Source organism: Cornus florida, unplaced genomic scaffold, assembly GCF_030987335.1.
Source record: "Cornus florida cultivar Cherokee Brave unplaced genomic scaffold, ASM3098733v1 CherokeeBrave_3.0.0_Hap2_Chr10, whole genome shotgun sequence".
Lineage (NCBI taxonomy): Eukaryota > Viridiplantae > Streptophyta > Magnoliopsida > Cornales > Cornaceae > Cornus > Cornus florida.
Window position 1 is genome coordinate 33,223,721 of NW_026775580.1, and position 13,387 is coordinate 33,237,107.

General features: G+C 38.2%; 1 pseudogene; it reads left to right on the plus strand.

The window, feature by feature from the left end:
- Window positions 1-12,609: 12,609 nt before the first annotated feature.
- LOC132280526 (small nucleolar RNA R71) lies at window positions 12,610-12,708 on the plus strand (annotated as a pseudogene).
- Window positions 12,709-13,387: the final 679 nt, after the last annotated feature.

Genomic DNA, 13,387 nt, shown 5'->3' on the forward strand with positions numbered 1-13,387 from the left:
TAGGTTCATTAATTCAGATTAACTAGGTCAAGATCAAGGTTAATCAAGTTACATGCCTCACGGTTAAGTTTTCAATGTGCATCTGTGCATTGTAAAGCATAAAAGAGTATAAAATCTGGCGAGAATTTAATTGAAATATTTATAAAGACTAAATTGCATCCACATGATCATTTCAAATTCATATTTTTCTTTATTTTCAAAAATTTACAATTGTTTCTATATACAAGGTATTAAACATATGCTTCATCTCCGACAAGTTTCAAATTATACTATCATTGCTTAGCAAAAATGTGGAACCAAAAATGTAATATTGCACCCCCAAACTTGAATGACACATTATCTTCAATGTGTGAAGACAAAGATGTATAAATAAAAAGTATATGGGGTAAAAGGAACAATAATAACAAGTGAGTGAGGCAACTCTGGCATTGGAGCCGCATGCAATCCCATGAAGAGATGCCAAAATGATCTTTCCCCAAACTTGGACATGAAGACCTGTCAAAATACAACTAATATACACATGTAAAAGCATAGGTCTCTTAAGAAAAACCAAAACAGAGATACTAACATGAATTTTATTGAACGATAAAAATCCATACAAAACACAAATATGCACACATTAGCCACAAGTTTAAAACGGATAACAAAATAATGCCAAAAGCGGTGCCATTTAGAGAGATGAAGTTAGTTTAGGAATTTTGTCGAGCAGGTGGTGTGCACTTTGCAAAAATTAGAGGCAAAGACAGTGAATGGTTCTTGAAAACCCAAAAAATTTTTACTTGCAAGTGACAATATACAAGCCCCAAACACAAACTACACCTCTACACAATCAATCCCATCCTCCATTTATACCAAAAACGTGAAAGAGAAAGAGAAAGAAGAAACTTACCCAAAAATGGAGAACCAAAGGCCCCTTGTGCTTAGTGGTAAGTGGTGGTGATGTGTAGGAGAGAGTGATGGAGATAGGAGAAGGTTGGAGATGAAGAAATGAGGAAGAAGAAGGGGTGGAGAAGTTATGGGAGTGCATGCATGAAGGGGGGGTAATGGGGGTGAGGGGAGTGAATGTGGGAAGATGAAAAGTGAGGGAGAAGGAGAGTTGGGTTTAAGAAGGACATGAAAGCACGAAGCTCGAAGAGGTGTCTTCGAGCACTCGAAAAGATGTCTTCGAGTGCTCGAAGACGAGCCAGAAGGTTTGGGTGAACTTAGTTTCAAGGCACGAGCGCTCGAAGAAGGGTTTCGAGTGCTTGAAGATGGGCTAGTGAGGATTTTAGAGCTACGAGCGCTCGAAGAGGAGTCTTCGAGCGCTAAAAAACGAGGCAGTGTGAAGAATTGAAGCTACGAGTGCTTGAAGAGGAATCTTCGAGTGCTTGAAGATGAGGCAGTGCCCTTTTGTGGATTTACGAGCGCTCGAAAGTGCCTTAGAAAAAAAATTCAAACCCTTTAAAGCTGGATTAGCCAAATGGGCTCAGTGCCAAGGTCCAAGAATTTGCCAATTAGAACTTGAGCTCCTATGGACCCGGGACATCTCGAAAAACCCACGGAACGAGACTCAGAGCTTATTTGCAAAAACGCTAATTTGTGAGGCCCGAATTTCCCGTGATTTTTGGATTTGTCGAGAAAATTGCCGAAGGGACCCTGAAAACTTCCGGAAATGGTACCGGGACCTTAGAATGACTAAGAAAACCGAATGTGACTTTTGGAATGCAATTTGAGATAATTCTGGAAAAAGTCACATTTTGGCTATACTGAGCTAATTTCTGAAAAATTCTTAGTCAAGGCAACTTTAGGAGAGAAGCTTTGGAATTGAAAAAATTGCTTCCCAGGAGTGCTAAATTTAATGTCGATAGCTAGACGAATCTCAAAGTAGGATTTACCCTACACCAAGTCTCTCTAGAGAGTTAAACTTCCCCAAGTAAGAAAGTTCCTGTAGAAGCGGAGGAAAGAGAGCTTGAAGAGAAAAAATGAAAAGAGGTAAAGGAAATACCTCAACCCACTCTTCATTCTCAATGAAGAACTTTGGATTATGGGAAGGTGGATCAAGTGAGGGCATTTCAAGCAAAGACTTATGAAGGGTCATATTTGGCGTAGGAATTTCTGGAAAAATATCCTTCATACTTTCAACATCCTCCTTACACTTATCCGGTGGCTCGGGCTCAATAGTTTGAGATAACTTAAGAGAGGGAATGGGAGGAGATGCAAGCTCCCAAGAAAGAGATACATTTGATGTTGCCCAAGGAAGAAAGTGAAGGAGTGGAGGAATATCAAGCAAAGAATTTACCTCCCAAAGAGAATTGTAAACATCAAAATCCTCACAATTGAAATGAGCCAAGCAAGCTTTTAGAGGATCCTCCATTGAAGGAGGTGTATCAATCGAAGGATTCTTTAGGGGCTATTTTGGATTTTTAAAGGAGACAATCTCTTTATCATTATTTTCCTCATTTTGAACCACAAATTCTTCAATTTTTTGTGTGGCAACAATTTGATCTTCAACTACAATTTCTTCATTTTCACATGTGGTAACCATTTGATCATTCTGATGATGAAAGTTACTAGGAGTAATCTCATCATTCATAGAATTTTCTTTTAGATTGGCTACAAGTTCAATGGGAAATTCTTCTTCCTTTTCATGATTTAGAGCATTAACCATTTGTTGAATTTGGGCAATTTGGTCATCTAACTCAACTCTAGATTGGGAATGAGAATAGGTGGTGGATTGCATGCTAACAATATCATCCAACATTTGCTTGTTGATAGACTCCATCATTTGTTTGTTTGCAGCAATGAACTCATCCAATTGAGATGGTGGAAAAAGTGAAGAGGGATCATTGGGTTGAAAGTTGGAGTGAAAATGTTGCCCATGAGATTGTGGGGCTGAATTTCCCATGTCATGCCATAAGAAGTTTTGATAATCTCCCCAACCCGAGTCATAACCATTGAAGTATGGATCATTACCCGATTCAAAGAAATTTGCATTGGGTTGCTTTAGATAAAAATCTGAAAATTGTCCCAGTGGAGGACAATCTCTTGTATGATGTGTATGACTAAAGCAAAATGCACAAAACTTATGTGGTGTGCAGAATTGAGTTGGAAGATAATGACCCTCCATCTAGGACTAATTCAGCCACTTATTTAGATACATTAAGATAAATTCACACAAAATATATACAACACAAACAAGATACACAACAACCCTTCACCAAAACATCCACATGCAATGATCCTTTTTTCCTCAATTATCAAGACAGAAATGTAAATGGCCACGACAAGCACCGATGCTTTGCAATTAAAAATAAACAAGACAATAGCCTCAACAAAGGCTTCACAACTTAACAATCACTAAATTTAACACATGCACGATATTAACAATTTCGAAACTTTAAGGTCAAGAAACTTACCCAGAGTCCTCTAGACTTACAAATTTGCTAGCATTCCCTCAGTGAGCATCAAGTCCCTAGAATCTCACAAACAACTTACAATACAAAGATGATCAAAACCACATGAGAAATATTCACAAATCACAATATTAACAATCAAACCAAAATTAACCCTAGCACATCGATTGCTAAACCGTTTGCAGTCCCCGGCAATGGCGCCAAAAATTGATTGGTTGAGAATTCGATCTATAATAAATCAACCTTCGCAATAGCACGAATCATTGTAAAATAGGGCTATTGGTCGGGTAGGTCGAACCACTTGGACTGCGCTAATCTATGGCAACCTAAGTGTCTAGAGTCTTTTTAGAATGATAGGGATATTCATAGAGGATTTGTTGATTGTCACTTAAGCTATGAAATTAGGGTGCATAAATTAAAAGCTTGCAAGAATTTAAAGGAGATGAAATACAAGTAAAGAGGACTAGGGAAGTGAATCTGCCTCCATCCCTATACACATGCTAGATTAGAGCTAAATTGGGGGAAAAACAATATATATTATGGTCATGATACATAGCAACACTTGGTTGCTATAATATCCTCAAGAAGTTCATTAAATCTGAAGCAAGCATGATCCATCAAAGGTTAACATGTTTAGACTACCTAACTAAGGTGTAGCTTAACCACATTTACTTGAATAAAAGACTATCAAGCCCTAGATAAAATGATGAAGCACATGAAGGTAAGAAATAAGCATAAATCATTAAAGGTTTCACCTAAGCAATGATTTATCAAAGTCCTTATCAATATGTCATTAAACCATTTCATAACCTTGTCTCCATTCTCACTATGAAAACTCAAGCAATATGATTAATATAAGACATCATCTAAAGCAAGATAATCAACTTACAGAAATCATCCATACATATATCAACATTCATTACAAGAAATGAAGTGCTCTTGGTTATGAAAAGACCATAGAATATACATTTTAATCCCCAAAATATAGCCTAAATTAGAACATGCTTACAAGGGAGAGGCCTCATCACCTCCCTAGATGGAGGTTTAGTTACCCATGGGAGCTTTAGAAGAAGGAAGAAGCTTGGATGCAACCTCCATTTTCGAGCTCCTTTGTTGTAGCTTCAAGAACTCTCTCTTCTCCTCCTCTTTTTCTCTCTAGCAATCTTGCAAAGATGAGATATATATTGTTATGTGTGGTTCCCCTCACCTTCTAGACATCTTCCCACCAAACCCACACCAAATGAGGCTCAACTCCCACCAAAAGACATCTCCAACCAACCCATAAAGATGGAAATTAGAAATCAGGGAATCAAGGTGCAAGTGGGCTGAAGTGATGGTTCCCGGAGAGCATTCTGCCCAAAGTTCGAGCGCTCGAAGTAAGCCCTTCGAGCGCTTGAAGTCAACTTGTTTAGCTCTGAGCTACTTTGGTAAAATGGCCATAACTTTCTGCTCTGAACTCCAAATGACAAACTGTTTAAAGATTTAGGAAGCTAATTCAAAGTGCTAAGTATGCCATGTTTTAATGGAAGTCCAGTTCTCAAGTTTGGTGGGTCTAAAATGAAGAGAAATGTAGAACTTCACTACTGCAAGGCTGTTCTGCGCACCTTTGGTAAAAATGACATAACTCTTTGCTCCGAACTTCAAATGAGGGAAACTTTATGTCTATGGAAAGCTGGCTCATAGCCCTTCATATTTTATGTTTTACTAAAGACCAAATTCTCACATACAAAGGGTCAGAATCGGAGGTCAAAGTCTGATGGAAAATGAACCGGCGCCCGCACTGTTACAACCTTGCACCAATTTGCTACTTGTAACTTGAAATGATTTGGCTCGGCCCGAAGACGTGGTAATTCTTCCTAGAACTTTTTGCATAGAGCGTCATGAGTCCCATGGATCATTAATCTTGGCCAAAATAGAGGTCCCTCGTAATGGCGTGCTTTGATTCTTTAAGAACTCGTCAAAGTATCTCTTTTAACTCTCTTTGGGGAACCAACCTGAAAATAAACAAAAGCATGCAAATAAAGCTAGAATATGCAATATGAAGAAATAATGGACTGAACTAATGCAAATAAAGGCGCTTGAATATGCAATATTCGACGCTTATCACCTAGAGTTTAGGCCCTCCACCTTTCGGCGCGAGGAATTTAGTGCTTGATGAGGATAGAATCCCGGCTACTTAGTGAAAAGGGGTTGTTATCCACCTTTATCAAGAATGAAAGCTTTCAATGCACTACTAGCTCAATTGGGATATAATCAAATCAATAATCAACAAAACATGTACCCCACAAATGAATGCTAGTGTGCGCCTGTGCTAGTGTAGAATCCTAAAGTGAATTTTAAAACAATCACAAAATCAAGATGATGTGGACCACAAGTGTAAACAAGATCTCAATCTTTTGAAAAATTTACTCCTAAATGACGTCCACAAGGCATACAAGGGGTGTTGGACTCTCAAGTTAAGCAATTTTTAAATTCTAAGCAATATAGTCCTCAAAAGATCAAAATCATAACTAGTCATGGACCAATCATAGAAAATCCCTCAAATACACAAGTCATGCTCAAAATCTTAATTTAGATGCAAAAAATACAGATTACCCTCAAACTTAAATTGCACAATGTCCTCAATGTCCAAAAAAAAGAAAAGGAAAGAGTATACCAGTGTAACTATGGCAATAAATAGTCGGGACCCAAGTATCCGAAGTGGGTGGTATAAACCCCCCGCGCCCCCTAAACTGGGATAAAACCTCATTAAATAACAAATAGGATAATAATGGTGCATAGTGGGCATGCAAGTGCAAGTGAGAAAGTAAATGAAATCAAGAGAGAGGGTAAGGATGGTCCTGAAAAAGTATTGGCAGCACTCTCTCACTGAAGTCACTAGGATGCACCTGATAATGGAGTCAATCACAAATAGATATATCAATACCTGACATCCAAAATATATAAAAATAAAAATAGTATAATGTACATCTCAATAATTGGGCTAATAGACTGGCCGTAAAAATAGAATAACAGTATCAAAGTAATAAATCAAAAACACAGTCATATATATGAGATAAAGAAAAAGAGGGAGAGAAGTCAGGCAAAGGATGACGGTCTAGCAAAGCGTGAACCCCGGATATATCAAGAAATGTCCTGCAGCACTGACATGATATTCGTGCAGAGAATGGTCACATCTGCTCGGAGGGAGACGCCTGCTTCTTCCAATGTCTAGATATGTTTCCCTAAGCTGGCTGTCTGAGCTTGAGCGTCATGAATGACTGGATCATCCTGACGGGGAAATCTGGAGTCATCAGGAGACTAATGCTCGTCTTGGCTCTGCTCTTGAGAATGATGTGGTGACCCTACTGGAGGCTCATTCTCTAGGTCAATATCCATAAAAGCTCTCTCAGCCACCGGTGCCTCTACTGCTGCTACTACCTCCTCAGCCTCAATATCCTCTGTCGCCTGGGCTGCATTTACCTCTAGACTCTTGATAAGAGCATTATAGCTCTTATTCCAGTCCTTCTTGCCATAATGGCAAGCCCCAGTCTCAATGTGCTCCTCCGAGTGAAATGGATAGTGCTAGTCCCAGAGGATCTATGTAATCAAATGTGCGAAGGAGAGGAACTTGAGCCGCTTTGGTTTGCTCTTGCTAATGTAATCCGTATACAGCTTCATCATGACACTCCAGTAGAGTGCAGGAACTGAAAACCAATGCCCTGTAAATATAGCATATAAGGCCGCTAGGAAGTCTGCCAGCCTCTGAATCTTATGCCCCGCCATAAAACATTTCGGTATAAAACCGAGTTAAAAAACCAAAGAACCACATGCTGTCTGGTAGATAGGTCCGAGTGGCATAAGTGTCGGCAGCAGTGATGGTGTCGTGAAGAGCTGTGGCCATGTCTGCTAATGATGGCCTCTGTAAAATCGGATATCTATGCTTAGAGGGCAGGCATGTGGGTACTGAGAAGATGTCGCCAATGTCTCGATGGTAATGCAGATGAGATGCCCATCTATAGTAGTCCACAACTCGGCGAAGTTACTCGGAGCTGGCCGGAGGTTCTGGTAGAATAACCGAACGAGCCTCGGGTAAACTGGATTGGCCACTGGGGCCAAAATGGGAGAGAGATGGTGTTGATAGATCTCATTATATAACCACTTTGTCATGATCGACCAAGTAAAAAACTCATCAAAAATGGACTCATGCGCCACTGAAAGGCATGCATATCTCTGAGTGACCCGGTCTCGGACCATGCCAGGCTGTGTCGGTGGTGGCACTGGAATAGGTGAAGGAGGTGGCATAGCCTCAGCCTCCTATGATGATGATAAAGAAGAAGAATAGGAGGATGAATGCTCAGACTGATCAAGAGCTGGCTCCTCCAGCTCCTTCATCCTCTACCGCACCTGGCGGTCATATATCCGGTTGGCTGTGGTCTTAAACCTAGTTATGGCCTACAAAAAGAATGAAACACTTGCAATTGTAGTTAGTAACAAGAATTGGTATACAAAATTGAAAGCACAATAGATAGAAACATGCTTGTCAGATTAAGTTAGACAACTCAGAATATAAGCACATGAATCTATAGATGCAAGTGGTAAAGTAGCCAAGTATAGATAGTGAATGATCAAATATATGAAACATGCTAGACATGACAAGTATAGATTGCAACCAATGTGGAAAACACAGACATTAGGCATAAATATAATTAGGGCTGCAAATGAACCGAGATGTTCATGAACAACTCAGGCTCGGCTCGTTAGAAGCTCAGCTCGGGCTCGGTTCATTAGTAAACGAGCCGAGCCCGAGCTTAGATTTCAAGCTCGTTTAGTAAATGAGTCGAGCTTGAGCAACACTGAGCTCGGCTCGTGAACAACCTCGCTAAGATATAGGCCCATTTATAATTCCATTTTACATTTAAAAGGCTTAGCCCACATTACTACATGAGTACAAACTTAACCCAATTCAAATCATTTTATTAGCAAGGCCCAAAAGCCCATCATCCAAATAAGTTCTCATCTCAGCCATTAATTTTAGACACATCTTAACCGTTGGTATGCTGCTAACTTAAAGGATGATGTAAACCCTAAATCTAAAAAGTATTCTGTGGCTGTCCTCTACAGCTCCCCTGGATGATGCCGCCAGCAGCCCCTCCTCGACATGGCTCTCTCTCACACTCTCTTTCTCCCTCATGCATCTTAAGGTTAAGCAGTACAACATATATGTAGATCAAGAAGAAAATCTTTCTAAGGTTTTAATAGTTTGATTTCTATTTTAAAATTTTCTTATATATTGTGTCAATAAAATGTTGTAAGATTTGATCTCATCTTTAAATTTTCTGTATTGAGTCAATAAAATCTTAGAAGATTTGATTTCATCTTGAAATTGTTTTCTATAATTGATTTCATTTTGAATTTTTATTTTGTATTTAGTTAATTAAACCTTAAAATATTGGATTTCATCTTGAAATTGTGTTCTGTATTTCTTCTCTTCTCTGTTGTCAAATATTGGAGACCAGATTTCATGAAAGAGAGACAACAATTTGGTGATGGTTGGGTATGCAACCGATCCCGAGCCGAGCCGAGCCCGAGCTTACCGAAATTTACCGAGCCCGAGCTCGAGCTTGGCTAGGCCAAGCTCGTCCGAACCCGAGCCGAGCCCGAGCAGCTTAGTTTAAATAATGAGCCGAGCCCAAACAACCCAAAGCTCAGCTCGGCTCGGCTCATTTGCAACCCTAAATATAATAACATGGACACAAGAGAAGGTATAGGAGCATTAACATCCAAAAATGGTGAAGTTCGAATGATCATGGAAAAATGTGATCGATCCAACTATCATGGCATACATTAGATCGCTTGGGCCTTATCGATCAGGGTACCGGTGTGATCAATCAAACCTGCTGAGAAATGAAAAGTCACCCATTCGTGACGTGAAAGACATGGGGCGCATCCTAATGGTCACTTCAAGGCTCGTGACCCCCTATACACCTCAACAAAGCATATATGGTCACTTAAAATGGCACTTGACCCCCGAAGTCGAATTCAGAAACAAAATCGATATGTATACATATATACATATATATACACATGCTTGCAATTCTAAAAAAGGAAACAAAATCAACATGGGAGGCTTGAATTTAAACATGGCATGAGAATGAAACATAAATCAACATAAAAAAAAAAAAAAATTAAAAAAAAGAAAACTCAAACTCACAAAAATCCGAGACGAGAGATGAAAGAGAAGAGAGATGAAATCGAAGATGTTGAGATTTGAGTCTTAGGACCTCGCCGGAGTCTCGCCGGAGTTGGGGGAGATAAGGGAGAGTGTCGGGAGAGGGAGAGGGAGAGGGAGAGGGGGATTTGGATCGATTAAAGAACGATCCAAATGACCCTTGGGTCAGTTTTTTTTAAACTGGTCCCGACATGTGTAATAGATCACATGGTCTAATAGATCAGTCGAACCTTGATCGATCATGAAGGTGCTCAGATCGATCAAACCTACAAAACGACAAAATATTTTTAAAAAATTTTTGAATTTTGAAAATTGAAAATCTTTTTGGATTTTTTTTTTTTTGAAATATATATATATATATATATATATATATATATTTAAATTTAAAAATTCAAAGTCAAAGGGAAGAAGACAGTCGATCGAAGGATGATCGATTGAAACTCGATCGATCCAAGATGTGAAAACCTGTAGACAACTTCGAAGGATACACAGAGAGGTGATATTTACAGAGATTCAAAAAGTTTCTAAGTATAGAACTGAGATCGATCAAATGGAAAACTGGATCGATCGAAGGAACTTTGAACGACTGGAGAGAAAGTTCGAATAATACATAGAGACCTGAAATATGCAGAAAATCTTCGTATGATGGAATAGAGACTTGAGAATATGCAGAGATGATGTTCGATCGATCAAATATCTCTTGAGATCAATTAAACAAACACTAAATGCCTAATATGAATATGAAAGAGCATGCATTCCCCATTAAACTCTCAACCAACAAATAGAATCCCAGATTATATCTAGACAATGCAAGAAAAGAAAAGAAAATAGAAATGAGGGAGGAAAAGGGTTGGAAACCCTACGAAGCACTAGTTTTTAACGTCTCTAGCAAGACGTTGGGCTCTTTTAGCCCGAATCAAAAATCTTATTGTGTATCCCCTCCTTAATGGGGTGAAAAGAACTTTGAACTCCACCCAACAAACTATTCCTTAAGTAACTTGTTGGATTTGATTCAAGTGGAATTGACGGTCCGTGATCAACAAAATCTTTGGGCTTCCATGCCCTTATAACACTTGACTTGAAAATACTTCCTTTTGAAAACTTTTTGGAAGGCAAAACAATTGATTGTTCAATACCAAGCAAAGACTCATTTTTATCAAATTCATTTTCAAGACATTTTTCAACAACACATACTTCTTTATACTTGTCCCTTGAATTGGGGGTTGGATTAAAATGTTCAACTTCACCTTCACATGGCCAAATGATATTTTCATTATCCCCGTCCTACAATTAATGTTGGCATTCACGGTTGCCAAGAAGGGATGGCCAAGGATAATGGGAATTTGTCTCTTAGGATTTTAGACCAATTCCGTGTCAATGACAATGAAATCAACCAGGAAGAATAACTTATCAATTTTGATCAACACATCCTCAATGATACCCCGGGACTTTTTGATGGATCGGTCGGCTAGTTGCAAAACTACTAATGTTGGTTTTAAATCTCCTAAGCCCAATTGAACATAAACTAAATATGGAAGAAGGTTCAGACTTGCTCCTAAATCAAGAAGAGCCCTGTTAATGACATGATCACCAATGATGCAAGAAGTGGTAGGTGAACCGAGATCTTTGAACTTTGGGAGGGTGTTATGTTGCACAATTGAGTTTACTTGCTCGGTCAAAACAACTCTTTTTGGTGCTTGGCTCTTGTTCTTCCTCTTAAGGGTGCAAAGATCTTTCAAGAATTTGGCATAGGTCGGAATTTGTCTAATTGCATCTAAGAGAGGAAGATTTATTTTCACTTGCCTAAACATATCAATTATCTTATTTGCTTTACTTTGTTGTTTTTCAAGAGAATTTGATCCTTTTAAAGTACCCAGAAATGGAGCCTTGGGCTCAAAAAAATTTTCAAAATCATTTTTTTTAACATTTTCAACACTAGAAATTTTCAAATGCAATGAAGGAGGAATAGAATGTGAGACGGGACGGGTGTCAACTTTTGGTTGCACTGGTTCACTCTCTTTATTGTGAACACTAACTTGATTATCAACAATTCTTCCACTTCTCAAAGTGGTCACCGCATTCACATGCTTAATTGTGTGACCTTCCAAAAAGGAATTGGTCTCCATAACAAATTATTGCTTAGGTGGTGGATTCAAATGCATTTTCCCCTTTTCATAGCATTCAATGCACTAGTTATTTACCCGACTTGGGTTTCTAGCTTTGTAATTGATTGGGAATGAGAATGAAGTAATTGGGTATTTACCTCCAAAGTACCCAAAGTGGTTAAGACTTTCTCCTCAAATGCGGGACTCCTTAAATTCCCTTGAGAATATGAAGATTGATTTGGAAAGTGAGAGTTTGAAAATTGGTTTCCATGTGGTGCTTGGTAAGATGATCTATAACCTTGGGAGCCTTGGCTTTGCATTGGAGGCGGAACATACTTGCCTTGAAAACTACTTTCGGGAGGGTTAGAGCCTTCCCCTTGGCTTTTCCAAGAGAAGTTTAGATGGTTCCTCCACCCGGCATTATAATGAGTGTCATAGGGATTATTCCCTTGGTTGACGAAAGCGGCATTCACTTGTTCATGGTATTCACTTTGCATATGTCCATAGGGACAGTTGGAAGTAAAATGTAAAACACTAGAACAAGTCATGTAAGATTCATTTGAAGTATGATGAGTGTGACTAAGGAAGGAAGACACTTGATTCGTCGAATTTTGGTTGATAAAAAATTGATCAAACCTTTGGGATAAAGATTTCGCTTCGGCGGCTATATCATTAGAATGGTCAACTTGATACAAGCCGACATTCTTCCTTCCACCTAGGTTTCTACCATTTTTGGAGGATAAGGATCGATGCATTGAATTCTCATTCACGCTCTCATATAGATGTCATACATCATCCTCATGCCTATCAAGATATAAACCACCCATAGAGGCATCTACCATTCCTTTTATAATTATCCGACAAACTTTCAAAGAAAAATTAAACCAATTACCATTTAGGAATGTCATGATGTGGACACTTCCTACGTAAGTCATTTAAGCGCTCCCATGCCTCATGAAACATTTCCCCTTCCCCTTGAGAAAATTCCCGAATTGAAGTTCTCATTACATTGGTCTTTGAAACCGGATAGTACTTTTCAAGAATTCTTGTTGCATTTCTGCCCAAGAAGTTATCGACAAAGGTCTTAGATTGTTGAACCAATATTTCGCTTTATCTTTAAGGGTGAAAGGGAAGGGTTTGAACCTCAAAACCTCTTCTGGCATGTTCATGTGTTTCATGTAATACACCTAAATTCAAAAAGGATAGTCCTGGTATTTTCTTTATTGTTTAAATTTCATTTTTATTGTTCAAGTGTATATATGTTGGATTCATTGATTTAGTTGTAGTTAATTTATTTAATTGATTCAACTTATTGATTTAATTGTGTTAATTGTTTAATTGTTATTTAGTTGTTGGTTTAATTGATTTAGTTGTAGTTAATTTATTTAATTGATTCAACTTATTGATTTAATTGTGTTAATTGTTTAATTGTTATTTAGTTGTTGGTTTAATTGATTTAGTTGTAGTTAATTTATTTAACTGATTCAACTTATTGATTTAATTGTGTTAATTGTTTAATTGTTATTTAGTTGTTTTGTTGTAATCAATTGTTTTAAAAGTGTGTTTGTTTTAATTAGTTGAGTTAATGGTATGAATTTATTTAATTTAATTTAATTTGTTGTTAATGTGTAATACCCCTAATTTTAAAAGGATAGTTCTAGAATTTATTTAATTGTTCA